We start from the raw sequence: 16,049 nt of genomic DNA, 5'->3' as shown, positions 1-16,049 counted from the left end.
ATACATTAATATTTTTCCATTTTAGATGCTGTCAATATGTTCATATTATACAATTCAGTTTATATACATACAGCTTGTAAGCATAAACATTACTTATAAACACTAAAAAGATTCATTTTTCCTGATGCAGTAATTTCGTTCTTAATATACGCAGTACATTAAAATAAGTCCAGGTAATTTCCAGACTGCACATGGCCTTTAGACATCAGCAGTCCTGATTAACGCTCTGAACAGGTCCTTGGTACCTGAGAGATGTCCAGCTGGTTTTATTCTGAGCCCCAGGCACCGACAATGATAAGCATCTACGGGAATCATTGAGAGCTTATGTGCTTTAAAATGGTAGGTGGCTAATGACTGTTTTAAGACATTGATGCACAGGCGGCTTTCAGCATCTGCAAGGTGAAGAAAGAACATTACCATATTAAACATAAAATATGACTCCAGAGGAGTAGAGCCCAGATAACCGTCAGGGAAAGTGAAAGGTGCAGTCAGTGGAATGAATAAGAAGTCTGCCCAAACCAGCCGGCACTCCAATTATTTACTACCTCTTAAACTGTTCAGTGCAGTTGCCCTCCTTTTTATTGGCTAAATGTGTTTTCAGGAAAGAGATCTTACAGAAACATCTACGTATCATTACTCAAAACCACGAATAGCAATGCAGAGCTGAGACACATTATGTTACAATGTTATATACTCTTAAACATTTTTGAATAAGCGATATTTAAAATTCTGCACTATTTAAGATTATGAAGTATCATACTAAATAATAATAACTTGACATCATTAAGACTTCTATTCAGCACTGACACATTAAATTGTTCAAAATAAAGACAGTAAAGACTTTAATAATGTTTCAAATTTTGTTTACTTCAAATAAATGCTTTCTATTTATCTCATTTAAAGTCCATAACAGGAATAAATAATATTTTAAAATATATGAAAATAGAAAACAGTTATTTTAATTGAAATAACACTAAACAATTTTACAGTTTTAATGTATTTTTAATCAAATAAACGCAGCCTTGGTGACCATTAAAGACTTCTTTCAAAAACTAAAAAATAAAATAAAATCTTATGAACCCCCCAAAAGACCAATAATAAAAATAATAACAATAATAATAATAATATTTTTTTTAATAAACTGAATTATTTTTGTATTCAATAATTATATTGAGGACTGGGGCAGACATTAGAATCACCTCCACTGTGATCTAATCCTATCTACAAAAAAATTACTTTGAACTTACGGACCTGTTGCTATGACAACAGTTTCAAATGCCTTTAGATAAACAATTATATCAAGCAGTTACAACAGTTATATTCAGCTTACTCATTAGAATGTATGTTGTATGTTTAGTTTTCAACAATATGTCTAGGGCACAGAGAAAAGATAAAGAATAATTATATAAATCATAGCAAAACACGATTGGTCTTTATAAGACATAAAGAGATCATATTTGACCTCACATCCCATTTAAAATGGCCATTGATATGAAATGCAACATTCAATAAAGTCATCAAGGTTTCCCCAGTGTCAAGCTGAAGTATTCTGTCCCTGAAGACAGAATACTTCAAGAGCATTCTGCAGACACAAGGTTATTAAAAAAAAAAAAAGTGACGTGACATGACATGTATGGTGACCCATACTCGGAATTAGTGCTCTGCATTTAACCCATCCAAAGTGCACACACACAGCAGTGAACACACACCCACACCGTGAACACACACCCGGAGCAGTGGGCAGCCATTTTTTTGCTGCGGCACCCGGGGAGCAGTTGGGGGTTCGGTACCTTGCTCAAGGGCACCTCAGTCATGGTATTGAAGGTGGAGAGAGCACTGTACATTCACTCCCCCCACCTACAATCCCTGCTGGTATGACTCGAACCCACAACCTTTGGGTTACGAGTCCGACTCTCTAACCATTAGGCCACGACTTCCCCAATGTCCTCTCCCAATTAAAATCCAGACCAAGGCTCTGCTAAAACAATCAAGCCAAGGATGAAGCTTTTGCCAAACGTTGAGGAGAGCTACATTCCCACTCCTCTGCATTAATAGTGATTCAGTGAAAGCTGAATGCCTCCTCCAGCCTGCATTACAGCAGCACACGCTTCAGTAAAAGCCACAATGGTTTGGCTGACTGTGGCCTTTTTCCATCCTTGTTAAATCTTTCATAAAAATCGGCCTCCTTGTTTTTGCCAAATATGAAGGATAATTTCGTGGAGCCAGAGTCTTAAAACAACATTTTCAGTTCTTGGATGGTAATGCGTGCTGAGTGTCATTCCCACAAATACTCATTTTGTTAGTAGGTGTGTGAAATGTGAGGGACAGAGGACTCCACTGGGGCCTGTTACTCTGACTGATACTCTTATTCAAGCTCCAAAAACAACTAGAAAGGGCCAAAAGATGTTATTACGCACCACATTAGACCCTCTTCACGTTTGCAATCACTGAGTGATTATAATGTGATATTATATCATTTGCAATGAGTTCTTTCCTGTTCTGTTTAAGGCTCAAAGTTAAAGGAATAGTTATTTAGTCACCCTCATATAAAATTATAGCATGAGCTGAATAAGTAAAGAAAAAACGGGTTCATATGCATTTTTTGGTAAACTGCCTCTGTTAAATATGCTACTCTGGGTTTCAATCCATGAATGTTATGAACTGGATTGTGCGACCAGATCCTAGATATTGAAGAGGAAATTAGTGCATGCTTTTGTGTCTGAGTATTTCAGATATGAACCACTGTTGGTCTTATTGACCAAAGCGGTTTGATAGCTTCAGGTTTTGTTGCACATGTTATGTAAAAAGGATGAAAAAATCATAAGAAATGCAAAAATCCATAACATTCGTTCTCTCGTTGAAAAAAAAAAAATTCCATTTTACTCACACTTTAACTTAAAGGCACATTACTGCATTGTGTCCTGTTTGTTTCATTATGTGGTCACATACCGCTAAATAGAAGTTTGAAATATTCTGCAGTGTTAAAATTCTTCAGTTTGACATTCAGAGCAGGAGTCAAGAACATCCAACTACATTGAAAGACCCGCAAACTTTCTTGGCAGATTTTCTTTCCCTGCTTTTTACTGTTAATGCCTACAGCAAGTGGAAAAAAAAAGTGCAACAAAAAATAAACGTGCATTACATTTTTATAAAAAAAATATCCAGTCACACTTTTTATTTTATTCCAATTCTCGCCATGAACAAACTGTTAACTCCTCTAATTTGCTGCTTATTAATAGTTAGTAAGACAGTTTGGTAGTAAATGACGTGCAGCAAACTAACAGTTCAGATACTGACTCTCCACGTTCTCTTACCTCATTAAAAGTCAAATTCCTCAATAACCTTTGGCCAAAAAGGATGTTTCATTGCATTACATCAGCAACACCTTTTGATTTCCAGCCAAATGGGTAATTGATAGTTCTGCAGGGGAGAGAGATGGATGCTTGAGAGGTGCAGAGAGCACAGGGTGACTCCAGATCAGAGTTTGAACGTTACACACAAGCAATCTTAGAGATAGTACACCTCTGGGGAACTACCTACACAGAGCGGGGAGGAAATGTGTCTCCTGATAAAAGGGGTTTTTCAGGTCAGCACTGATACACTTTAACTCACACACAGTCTGCACAACTGTCTGCTGGTGGTCATTCGTTTCTCATCCCTCTCTCAAGTTCGACCCCCGACAGGTGGTAGGTGCTCACCTAACGATTAACCGTTCCCAGGATGTCTTTCCAACCTCAGAGCTCGCCGTACTGCTGTTGAGGTATTCACAAAACACCAGCAAGCTGAAGTCAAACACTCCCCCAAAAGGACAGACAAATCACACAAGATCTCTCTAAATAGCTCAGATGTTTCTCCTAGACAGCAACAAGATTCTTTAGCAGGGGTTTTCAAACGAGGCTCGCATGTTTAAATTTGACAAATTGTATTTTTAGGGTTGTCAAAGTTAATTTGCACCTATTTTATTATGCTTCCTTGGGTGATAAATTATTTTACGAGATCAGAAATAACAAATGAACAGCAATTTTATTCTACTGGCACTCCTTTTTAACAGTAACCAAAAATTCTGCATATAGTTTTATGGGGAAAAAAATAACAAAAAGTAATAAAATATAAAAAAGTATTAGTAAAAAAACAACAACATATTTTTCCAGATGTTTTATAGTAATAATTTTTTACTAAAATAATTACTATAAAACATCTGGAAAAATATATATTTTTTTTAAATAATAATAGTCACTTCATTTTTTATATATATACTTATTAATATATATACATACATGCACACACAGACACACACACTAACATTTAAAAGTCTGGGGTTAGTCATTTATATTTTAAAGAAATTAATACTTTTATTCAACAAGGACGAAATTAAATTCATTCGAAGTGGCAGTAAATACATTTATAATGTTACAAAAGTTTTCTATGCTGTTCAAATGCTAAGCAACACACAATATTCAACAAAAATATTAAGTAGCACAACTGTAGTGTAAAAATCATTTCCAGAGCACCAAATCAGGATCATGTGACACTAAAGGCTTGAGTAATGGCTGTTGAAAATCCAGCTTTGCATCACAGGAATAAATTACATTTTAAAATATATCCAAATAGAAAAGTAATTTTAAATTGTAATAATATTTCACAATGTTACTGTTTGACTATATTTTGATCACACACTAAATGTTTGAAAGGTAGTGTATATATATATCTACCTTTACATTTTAAGAAGGATTCTTTCAAATTTATTTGAAAACCATTGTTGTGGAGTTTTAGATCACAACATAGTCTCACATTGTGCTCAGATCTGGCAATATACTAAATAAATCATTGAATTGAGATTTCAAAATAAACACATTAATAAACAAATGGGTGATGTGCTCTTTTGACCCGATTAATCGCATAGCAACACTAAAAATACAGTTTTGTATAAGTACAGGAAGTATACTTAATATGCTAAGTGTATTTCGAACATCATCTATTTTAATGTCTCATAACATAAGAGAAACATCAGTAAGAAAAGTAATGCTGAAATCTGAGATCATCCTCACAGATGAAGGACCAACCTTTAAGCAATGACATTTTCCTCTGTGTCCTGTCAGCTTTATTAAGACAGGAGTAACTTAATATTAGCTTTCAATTGACAGTGACATGTTTACTGATCTGAGCGCTGCATTTGCTACAATCACCAAATGAAAATGAATAAAGTATTTTTATCTCAGCGCTGCACGGCATCAGGATATTACCTCAACGGCTGCCACCTCTCGTATTTCATTACATGTGAGAAAACGCCACAGCTTCAGATAAAATATGACACATATAATGAGGCAAGAGAGACGAGGGAGATCTAAAATTAGCAGGAATAAAGAGATAAAGAAATGAACATAGAATTCATTCCTTATAGCTCCTATTTTCACAAGCTGTTAGTGGTGCAAACACCATCGATGCCAATAAAGAACCTTACTAAGACCTCTTTCATCTGTGAGGCAATTGGACTGGAGATTTAATGATTTTAAATGATGCAAAAACACTCACATAATAATACAGGTTAAAAAATAAATGATGCCAGGATTTAATTTTTTGGGGGTGAACTATCCCTTTAAGTATGTTATTGCATTGTGTACGTTGAGACGTAGTACCTGACATCCAAATGTGACATATGTAAGATTACTAGATGTTAAACAAGGCACATATTCAGATATTCATTGGTTGCTTTAATCCAGAAACAGCCCTCAGGGGTGGAGATGGGGGACGGGAGCACGGAGTGTCTGGGAGTCTGCATACATGCATGGCGGCAGATCTGATATAATTGCACATGGCAGATCCAGGGCATTTTCCTGCTATCATAAAAGAGCTCTGAGTGATATTGATCCTGCTGGTTTTATTTATTTTGTTTATTCTACTCTCTCTCTCTCTCTCTCTCAGTAACTGAGGCACACCATGGGAACTGAAGAATGGAAACACATCTGACTGTCCTTTTTTAGTATTTGGACTGGTATTATCATTATTTCGGTCATAATGAGAAGCCATGACGCATGGAATATTTGTCCATTCTTTAAGTAAAGAGCACTTAGGTATTTTGTTGCACCATCTTTTGCTAAAAGCTCTCAGAGAATTAAATATCATTTTGGGGTTAAACACATAAAAATGATGTGCTCTTAAGATGACTCGTATAACTTTTCCATTAAAATGGACCCTTATTTACACTTAAAAGGATAGTTCACCCAAAAATGAAAATTCAGTGTCCCTTTAAGGTTGCTGAACATAGTACCTGGTATCTGCTATTCCCTAGTTTATTTTCATTAAGAGAATGGTAGCAGGTTAAAGTGGCAGCAATGCACTTACATTTAATGCAATTTCTAGATGTATTTATGCAAAATGATTTATATTAACGGCACACATTTTAGTGGTTTGTTTGCCGAGAATCAAATCTGTTTTGGCACTGCTAATTGAACTTAACCAGTATAGTCTGCATTACAACACTTGCATGAAAGCTTTTTTTTGTTTTTTTTTTACATTTTACTGGAACTCAAACTAATTAAAAATATATAATAATAAAAACAGAAAAAGCTGTGCAACACACACAAAATAATAATAATAATAAAAAAATTACAATCCTAACAACAACAACAACAAAAAGATACAAGTGACCTCATTTATAAAACACACGTACCGTCGGATTTGATCCTAAATCCCATTCCATTTTATTCTACGTCAAAAGTAAGGAACAAACCAGGATTTATAATGGCATAAACAGGGGTTGCACAACTACTAATTTCTGCTGTTACTAGAGTATTTAAGGTTTTTGTTACAAAAAATGTATCGTGGTACTCTTGTGATCGCACGTTGAAGACGTGTCAAGAAATTGTTGAATGAAGTCATTGTTTTTATTTTCTTTGCGCACAAAAAGTATTCTCATAGCTTCATAAAATTAAGGTTGAACCACTGATGTCACATGGACTGTTTTAAAGGGGTCATGAACTGAGACATCAAAATTCCCTTGATCTTTTGACATATAAGAGGTCATTCTGTAAGTTTCAGAGCTCAAAACTTTCTCATTAGTCTAAAAACTGCTTATATTGAAGCCAATCTGCCAAAACAACAGCTTGTGGAATGTGCATGCTTTATGACGTAATAGTGTGGCTAAACACAGCCAGAAGAAGATCAACGCTTGCTTCTACAGTGCTGCCTGTTTAGCCCCGCCCACCAATTCGCGCATGTAGTCGGTAAATGAGGAGAGCGGCAAACCCATGTCTATGCAGAAACAAAATGCTAAACTTTGTTTGATGAACTTCATTTTTAATGAGGTTCCAGACTGCGTCAGTAAGCAGCCCTTTGTTCACTTAATTTTACCTCAGATTCGTTTACAAACAAGGCACAATTTGATGCAGGATTTTCAGAAAGATTGAAACTAAAAGACGATGCTGTGCCAGCTATATTGGATCTGACAGTCATGTCGCAACACACAAGTGTGAGTAACTGTTTATTACGTGATCACTATTGCTTTGTCTGTTATTACAAATCGTTTGATATGTGCTGAGTATTTATGCATTTTTAACTTCAGCGTCCATCTGTGAAGGATGTAGGCTGTCAAACATACACAAGTGTTAGCCAATCATAGCAGTGGGCATTTACTTCCGAGTCTACGATCTGCAAAGCCTATTCAACAGAGCATTCCGATGAGGGGGGTCAAAACAGGACAGAAAATAGCCTATTATTTGTAATTTATGATGGGTTTCTTTTGACCAGCACGCCCAGGAGCACACAAATGGGTGCAAATGCATTTGCTATTTAAACAGCATGGTGCAGGATGTGAAAATGATAACTGCGTCGGGCTAAAACTAGCAAAAAACACTTGCGTCACGCCTTGCGCTGGTGTATGATAGGGCCCTATAAGTGGACCTCAGAGAATAGTACAAAATAAAAAACAGAGGCAGTTCATGACCCCTTTAATGATACCCTTACTACCTTTCTGGGCCTTGAACGTGTCAGTTGTGTTGCTGTCTATGCAGGGTCAAAAGCCCTTGGATTTCATCAAAAATATCTTAATTTGTGTTCCGAAGATAAACAAAGGTCTTATGGGTTTGGAAAGACATGAGGGTGAGTATTGATGTCCAATACCGACGTCAGCTGACGTTGATATTTGTTGTTTTTAGGTTGTGTAACCAAAATCCAGTGTTAAGTCAATGTCAAATTGATGTCGAATACTGACGTCAACCCGATTTTCATTCTCAACCAAAATGCAACATCTGTCTGATGCCATGTCCAATGTCAACCTGACGTTATATTGACGTCCTATGCCTGCTGGGATCCCTTTAAATCATCAAAGTTATGTCATAATCAATGAACAAATAAGCACTGATGGTTTGCCAAATCTGTTTCACCAATATGCTATTATTACAGCGTCAAATAAGGGTGCCCTTGCTTTCGTTTTAGCACCCTAGTAGAACATGGGCCTACAGTTACATGCCCTATAGTTAATGCACACACAACTAGTGCTAGTAAAAGTCAACTAACTGACTACTCAACTAAAACTAATACTGTACTTTCACATTTATGATAATTCTACATGCATCTTTATAAATTATGTCCTTCAGCTGAATATGCTTTGTGTTTTGTGGCTCCACATAGTTTTGTAAAAAACTCTGCTGATCACTTGAATTTAATTTTGTTTTGAAAGCTATACTTGGATAAGACATTACCCTACTACCCAGTACTCTAACATTACTGATTCAAGACCAGCAAGTTTAAGTGGCCACATGTGATTTTTCCAACCCAGAAGAGTCTTGTCTTTGGTGAATGGTTTCAAAATATCTTTGCGTCGGTGGAAAAGGGGTATCTGTCTATTCTGAGGTCGGCGTAAGTCTTCTGTCACTGCTGCTTAAGTATGTCTGCTAATTACTGTTACGCAATAAGCTCATTGCTGCTAGGACACAAGAGCATCATTAAAACTATAAATATCTCACCAGAATTGTTCTTGAGGTTTAATATTCTTAGCACACAGGCTGCTGAGAGTTTGGTTTACATCAAAAACATTGATCGATCGAGTCAGGACAGATCCTTGAAGACCTGTCATGAATGTTTGAGACTTTACTACCCATCCAACCCTCAGTATTTGTCCAATCGAACTGATGGCATCTTGGCGCAGTTCAGCATGAAGAGTTGTTCATCTCTGGGGACAGACAAAGGAGAGCTGTAGTAGGGGAAACCAAATGAGTTATTCTCTGCCTCTCTCGGTCTCACTTCCTCTTTCTCTAACTCTTCCCTCACTTCCTCCAGGGCTACTGTCAATTACTCAGACATTTAATCAGCCCTCTGCTCCGTGGATGTGTCCTTACATTACACCCGGTGCTGGCTGGCAATGTCAGCTATAAATAACCCACCACAGGGTGCTAAGGGCCATAACAGCACAGCTCACTGCCTCTGCGCTTTTAGAGAGGCCAGGTTACACTGGAAATTTAGAACACACTATTGTTGACGTCACTTCTAATTCCCGTCAGCCAATCTAAACCACAGTAAAGCTGCTTTGGAGATTTTTCAAATATGTTGATGTGGGCTTTGAGAGAAGTAAACAATGCTTGAGTCGCAGTGGCTTAGATTTAGTTTGAACTAAGGAGACAAAAACTATAACTGACTGATTTGAACCACATGAACACTGTGAATATAAAATGAGTATGCTTTAGCAACACTGAACACCAAAAAAGCCACTGTCACTGGCATTATTTTCAGCACAAACACAATTCACAAATGAAGCGTTAAGTCCAATTTGTAAATTCAGCACAGATATTTTTCAGTACATTGCCCTTACAAAAATTAACAATGGTTTTATTGTAGTAGAAGTGTAGTAACCATGTTTTTTTTTTTTGGCGTATTTGTATAACCACAGTTTTACTACAAATACCATGGTTAAGCCATAGTGAAACTTATGAAGTATATGCATATTTCCTTTTTGTAAATTGGGCAATTGATTAAATTATAAAAAGCACTGATTTGTTGAATCAGTGACTGAATGATCTGGTTGCAACAGACTAGGTGTGAATAGACAATTCATTCAGTGTTTTGAAACAAATCTGATTCAAAAATGAATCTTTCAGTTCGTAGTTTGATTAACATTCAATTGATTTTGGACGCATATGATGCTTTTCTGTGCTTTCATTCTGTTTTCATGCTGTTTCTGAGGCTGATTCATTCAGGAATCAGAGTTCAGCTCACTGACTGAAGGATGCAGACTGAATCAGCAGCTACAATCATATCAAGTCCGTGAGTTGAACTTCAATTCTTGAACAAATCAGTTTATTTTATGAATGAGTCTTTAACAGAGTTCATCAAAGGTTTTTGAGCATGTTTTCACTGTGAACGGATCATTCATGTAGTGAGTTTAATTCGATTTGTGAATGAAACAATGAATCTAATTAGCTAACTGAGTTCAGCACAAATTTTGTTGGATGCATTCCTGACGTTCTGTGCAATTTGCATATTTCTTTTCATGAATCAGGCTTGAACCAGTTGATTCGGAGTTCAGCACCGATTTTGTTAGTGCACCTTCGATCCCGTCCTTCTCATTTACAGGAGAGCTGGTGAGGTGGAGAGAGCATATTAATAAAGCAAAACAACTGCACAGAGAGGACAGGCAAACATAACTTATTATCCCTGAATTAAATATGAAAACATTAATAATAAGCAGATAGAGATACTAAACAGTGGCATGCAGTAGCACACGTCTTTCTCATTAAAATAGAAAAAATGCCTTTGTGTCTTCTTTAGATATTCATTAAAGCCAAAGTATATTTCAGTGATAAAATTAGCATGAAGTTAAAAAAATCACATGCAGTGTATCAAAGCGTCTACTGCAAACATACCTGTTTAAAGTCCTGCACACTAAATATGATCTATAGCATCATGACATCCGCCATGTTGCCTAAATTAGAACGAATAAATTCCATTTTACCTTCTATATATTTCACAGTAAGCAATACACAAGGACACCAGAGACCGCAGAGATTCCGCTGATGTCGGTACAAACACCAGCTGCTCAGCAGAAAAGCATCTCAACACAGACAAAAACTTTATAATGCAAAAGTGTGTATAGTGGATATGCAATCTAGGTCTAGGGCATAGCACTTTTTATATCTCAACATGTCAGTAAGTGCAATGGATTCTGGGAAGTCGGCCAGATGACTTTCTGCGGCTAACCTGGCAGATCTTCTATACAACAGCCAAAATAACAAGCAGCTCTCACAATGCAGCTCCTGTGTTTGGATGTGTTTGTGCAGAGCGGGGACAATTTCTTCCTTTCGCATAAGAAAGGCCGTGATCAACCTACTACAAAACATCAAATTGGTGGGTGGAACATGCACATTGTGGTGCTCGTAACAACAATGATGTCTGCTTTCAATGTGTGTGTGTGTGTGTGTGTGTGTGTTTATGGCTGAACATTTCTGAGGTTTTGGACACAGCTAAAGGAAGAGGTTGACCGCATTTTGTACTGCAAGGTTTCCCCGCCTATCCATTTGACTCCTGTAAAGGAAACATGCATGCTGCCCAAACCACTGCATGATATATAAGCCATTAGCCAGTGAAATCCAAAGGAAACATCAGCCCAGTGATTTAAAGCTACATTGAATAAACACTAGCTTCATCTTAGAGACATGTATTGTGTGTTTACACAGCTGACAGTCAAATGAGTTTCATTCATATTTAAACAGTTTTGTTTCATGTGCAACTTCTAAATGATCTCAAGCCAAGTGCATATGTAATCAAAAGCTGTTTTATTTTGATCAAATGTTATTGCATTTCAAACTAGCAGCTCGTATTTCATTGGGAAAGTTCAAAAACTTATCAAAATGGATGAACTGTTCAACCGCAAGGATGTGAAAATGGTACTCAGTGTGTTCATACAGTCGCTTTTAGGTTTTAATCGCTAGCACAGCTCTCATTGGCTGTCGGTGGCATTACACAACCCCGTGTGTTGTGCATTCATGACAAGTGTTTCTCCATTCATTAATGCTAATGAGGACCGACATGGAGATTAACACGACAGCCCCAGGGCTTTGGCTGAGAACCAAAGTCTTAACCCCAGAACCAACACCCTTAATCCAGGGGTCTGGAGAGATTCCCCAGCAGTGTTAATTTTGACAGCAAATTTTGATTTAGTTTTTGTCATTCAAAAAGAGTTTTAGTTCGTTATCGTCTCGTTTGTCGCCAGTGAAAATGTTGTTGACTAAAATTATGATGAAAATTATTCGTCAACGAAATTAACACTGTGCCCCAGCATGTACTGAATCATGAAATCTGTTTTTAATCAAAGAGCTTTTTAAAGAGTCTGTGCACGGCGGCCATTTTGGGATCACCCCAAGGCAGCTATTTCCAGTTATGAAAATACAGCTCCCGTCTTCTTGAATGAGGAAAGTCAGAAATACTTAAAACAGTTTGCTAAGCTTACACTGCAAAAAGTATTTTTGACTCGTTTTCCAGTACAAAGTTTATTTTTCCTATACCATTGGTAGACACTGTATTTTTTCATTGTTTTAAGCATTAGCTTGCTTTTGATAATTTTTTATAAAACAAGTTTTAATATCTTACAGATATAGTTCACCCAAAATAAAAATTCTGTCATTAATTACTCACCCTCATGTTGTTCCAAACGCGTAAGACCTTCATTCATCTTCGGGACAAAAATTAAGATGTTACATGGACTATTTTAATGATGCCCTTATTACCTTTCTGGGCCTTGAACATGTCAGATGCGTTGCTGTCTATGGAGGGTCAGAAAGCTCTCGGATTTCACCAAAAATATCTTAATTTGTGTTCCGAAAATGAACGAAGGTATTACAGGTTTGGAATGACACAAGGGTTAATGACAGAATTTAAATTTTTGGGTGAACTATCTCTGATTTAAGAATGTTTAGATGTTTGTTTTCTATTGTTGTAAAGACCAGAAAATGCCTTTGCCAATACGATCAGTGGTTCTTTTAACTGAATCGTGAGACTTTCTTCCTACAGCTTCCACGTTGAGCTGCTTTTCAAAAACCTTCCTCACTTTTCAAAGTTTGGCCTGTCTCCAGAATCCACAGAATGTAAGTCAGCCCTTATTCAGCCACTAAATGTCTTACAGGAGGACGTAATGCCATTTCAGAAAGTGTCTGTGATTTTACTGCTTTTCGAATTGGACATTTCATGTTTTTTGTGTGTTTTTTTCCACCACCCAGAAGAAAATTCCCAGTGGAATCACCTACTTTTTGCCAAACACTAGGTTGTGGGGTAAATTACTTTATTCAATTAAATTTCTTAGAGGAGCAAAGCAAATGTTCTTTTACAGATGTGATCCTACAAAACCATAACCATTTGAATAATACTTTAGATATAGACTCAAGATGATTAACAATTATCTGTGGTTCATATAACTGTTGGTAACAATGAAATCTTGGTTAATTTGGTACAAAGTCTTCATGTGTTATCACGACTGAAAGCTGTGGATAATTTGTACCCCTGTAGCTCTGTTAAGAATACAACCACTTGATAAAAACTCTTTGCCAATACTGGGATTGCTCATCCTGTCTGAACATCTCAAGCCCTTCAGGTCGAGGTCACTTTTGACTGCAATCTTCAGTTACAGTACTTTTTATCCTTGGCTCAATGGTTGGGCATACCACAACATGTTTGTATCTTTCCAACTTGGCACCCACAACTGTACTGTTTTGATTCACGGTCTCATCTTATTCAGTGAAAGGCAGCATGTACTAAAGAGTATGTTCTTGAAATATTCCTATTTATGAGAGCAACTAGATTCAAGTCTCACAAGACCTCAGCTCAAAGAATGAGTTTCAAACCAACACACTTACGCATATGCACGCAAAACCACATGGCAGTGAGTGGGAATGATTGGTTTGGCAGCATGTCATTATGGATGTTTGGCCGACCATATGTTCAGCATGGTTTTGCATGTTAACTCATTGATTATTTCCCTACACTAACACACTCACAGCAAGAAGCTCAGTCTGTGTGAGTAAACCTTCTTGCTGCAGGAGATTCTTTAAAACTGAATAGGTTATTGCTTCGATGGCTTAACCAGTGAGAAGGGAAGAATGGTGTTAAAGTCAGGAAATACCATTTGCAACCCATTTTACTTTGGACATCTGATTAATTTAAGAGTGAAATGGGAAAATTCACCCATTATACATAACATGGGACTTGATTTTATTTGAAAGGTATTAAATGGAAAACTATAAAGACAATATACAATACAATATAATATAATATAATATAATGTATATATAATAAAGGTCCAACAAGACAGGATCATATACATCATATACAAATACATCATTTGCTCACCAATAGATCCTCTGCAGTGAATGGGTGCCGTCAGAATGAGTCCAAACAGCTGATACAATAATTCACGAGTAATCCAAACGATTTCAGTCCATCAATTAAGGTATTATGAAGTGAAAAGCTGATTTGTTTTCAATAAACACATCCATTATTAAGCTTTCAGCTAAAATAAAGTCTCTATTAATAATGTTGATATCCCCAGTGAAAAAGTTGGCTATCCTCAATCAGGAGAGAAATGTGCACAGATCAAGCACCCTCTACAGCCCAAACTGTTATAAGCAAAACAGTGGGTGGATTTTAATATGAGAAGATTACTTGTGGATTATTGTGATGTTTTTTATCAGCTGTTTGGACTCTCATTCTGACGGCACCCATTCACTGCAGAGGTGAGCAAGTGATGTAATAATGAACTTCTCCAAATCTGTTCCAATGAAGAAACAAACTCATCTACATCTTGGATGACATGAGGGTGACTAAATTGTTTGCAAATTTTCATTTTTGGCTGAACTATTCCTTTAACTGTGCTTTTCTTAGCTCTCATAACTCACTGAATGAGAGGGGTGTGAGAAATGGTTTAGCAATCAGTCTTGTGGCAATTCTGGATAGTGTACCTTTGTGGTAGCAGGTCAGAACCATAGAGGCTATTTAACCAACACCAGAGGTGCCCAATGTGACACAGCTGGACAGTGAGCCGTAGCCCCCTGGAGCAGATACGACTCTCATCGCTGCTGTTTGTCTCCTGCATGTTGATTTATACTGCTCTCTTTTTTCCCCTCTCTCCCTCTTTAATTTGTTTAGCCCTGCCACCAGTGTGCGTCATAAAATGGAGCTGCCTCTGAGAACATTATCAGTAATTATAGACTAAATGAGACAGCCAGGAAAAGTGTGCTCTCACTGGAACGTTGTGTTCTAGGGCCGCTAACAGAGAAGAACAGGCAACAACAGCGGTCTGTTAGAGCTGCTCCTGTGACAGATTCAGTTAGCTCAGAGATGAGAGCGTGTGTTTATGTGGGTTTGAATATTCTTCTAAACACCATGAGTTACACATGGGATTTGTGATTGTGTGTGTGAAATACAGTAGCTCAGACTGAATGGTTTGTTGAGCTGAGGGTTTTCTGTTGCAGTTTGAATGGGCGCGATGCTTCCTATACACCACATCCAAGCCAGACACGTCTTGATAAGGCAGAAAGTGATCATAAAAGCTTTGTCTGTAAATCACCTTATACTAATCAACCGCCACAGGACATTTTGTCCTGTTTGGGTTCACACTAGGTAAGTACACAGACACACACACACACACACATACAAATTATAAGTAATTTTAATTGTTTGTGTATATCCCCTTAAATGTGAGCATCATACACCAACAGTCACAACAGCTTCGGCATAGTTATGAACATATGCATGCAAAAAGCAGAATGTGATACTGTACGACTGTGCTTGATTTTATCTGGGTCTGCTGTGCCCAATAGCTCAATTTTGGTTTCATAACTCATCATGCAAAACCTCAGTTGTTACATAACTATGAGAAAACTCTGTTAGAGTTGGCCTTTCACAGAAAAAAAGAGCCAGAATCTGTTCAACACTCAATAAGAAATCATTGATGTCTAGACAGTCTGTCCCATTTCAGAGCTTTGTAGTTCTTGGCAGTGCTGTAGCGGTCCTCTCGGTCAGTTCTCTGATAATTGCAGACTTTGGTAGAATGGCCTATGTCTTAGTAG

The 16,049-nt window shown here is 37.2% G+C and overlaps 1 long non-coding RNA gene across 2 annotated transcripts in view; it reads right to left on the bottom strand.

Annotated features, from left to right (window-relative positions):
- Positions 1-331: 331 nt before the first annotated feature.
- The window catches only part of LOC107656068 (uncharacterized), a 63,478-nt gene continuing 47,760 nt past the window's right edge, over positions 332-16,049 (bottom strand). Inside the window, exon 4 of one of the 2 annotated variants that reach the window (XR_001630519.1) lies at positions 332-392. This is a non-coding gene — a long non-coding RNA (uncharacterized LOC107656068). Of the gene's footprint in view, positions 393-9,103; positions 9,170-16,049 lie in introns of those variants that run through there. The other variant, XR_001630520.1, reaches the window with a different exon arrangement.

The sequence above is a fragment of the Sinocyclocheilus anshuiensis genome, unplaced genomic scaffold, assembly GCF_001515605.1.
Source record: "Sinocyclocheilus anshuiensis isolate Anshui unplaced genomic scaffold, SAMN03320099.WGS_v1.1 scaffold51, whole genome shotgun sequence".
NCBI lineage: Eukaryota > Metazoa > Chordata > Actinopteri > Cypriniformes > Cyprinidae > Sinocyclocheilus > Sinocyclocheilus anshuiensis.
Note: the sequence above shows the minus strand (reverse complement) of the source record. Positions and strands in the feature narration are given on the sequence as shown.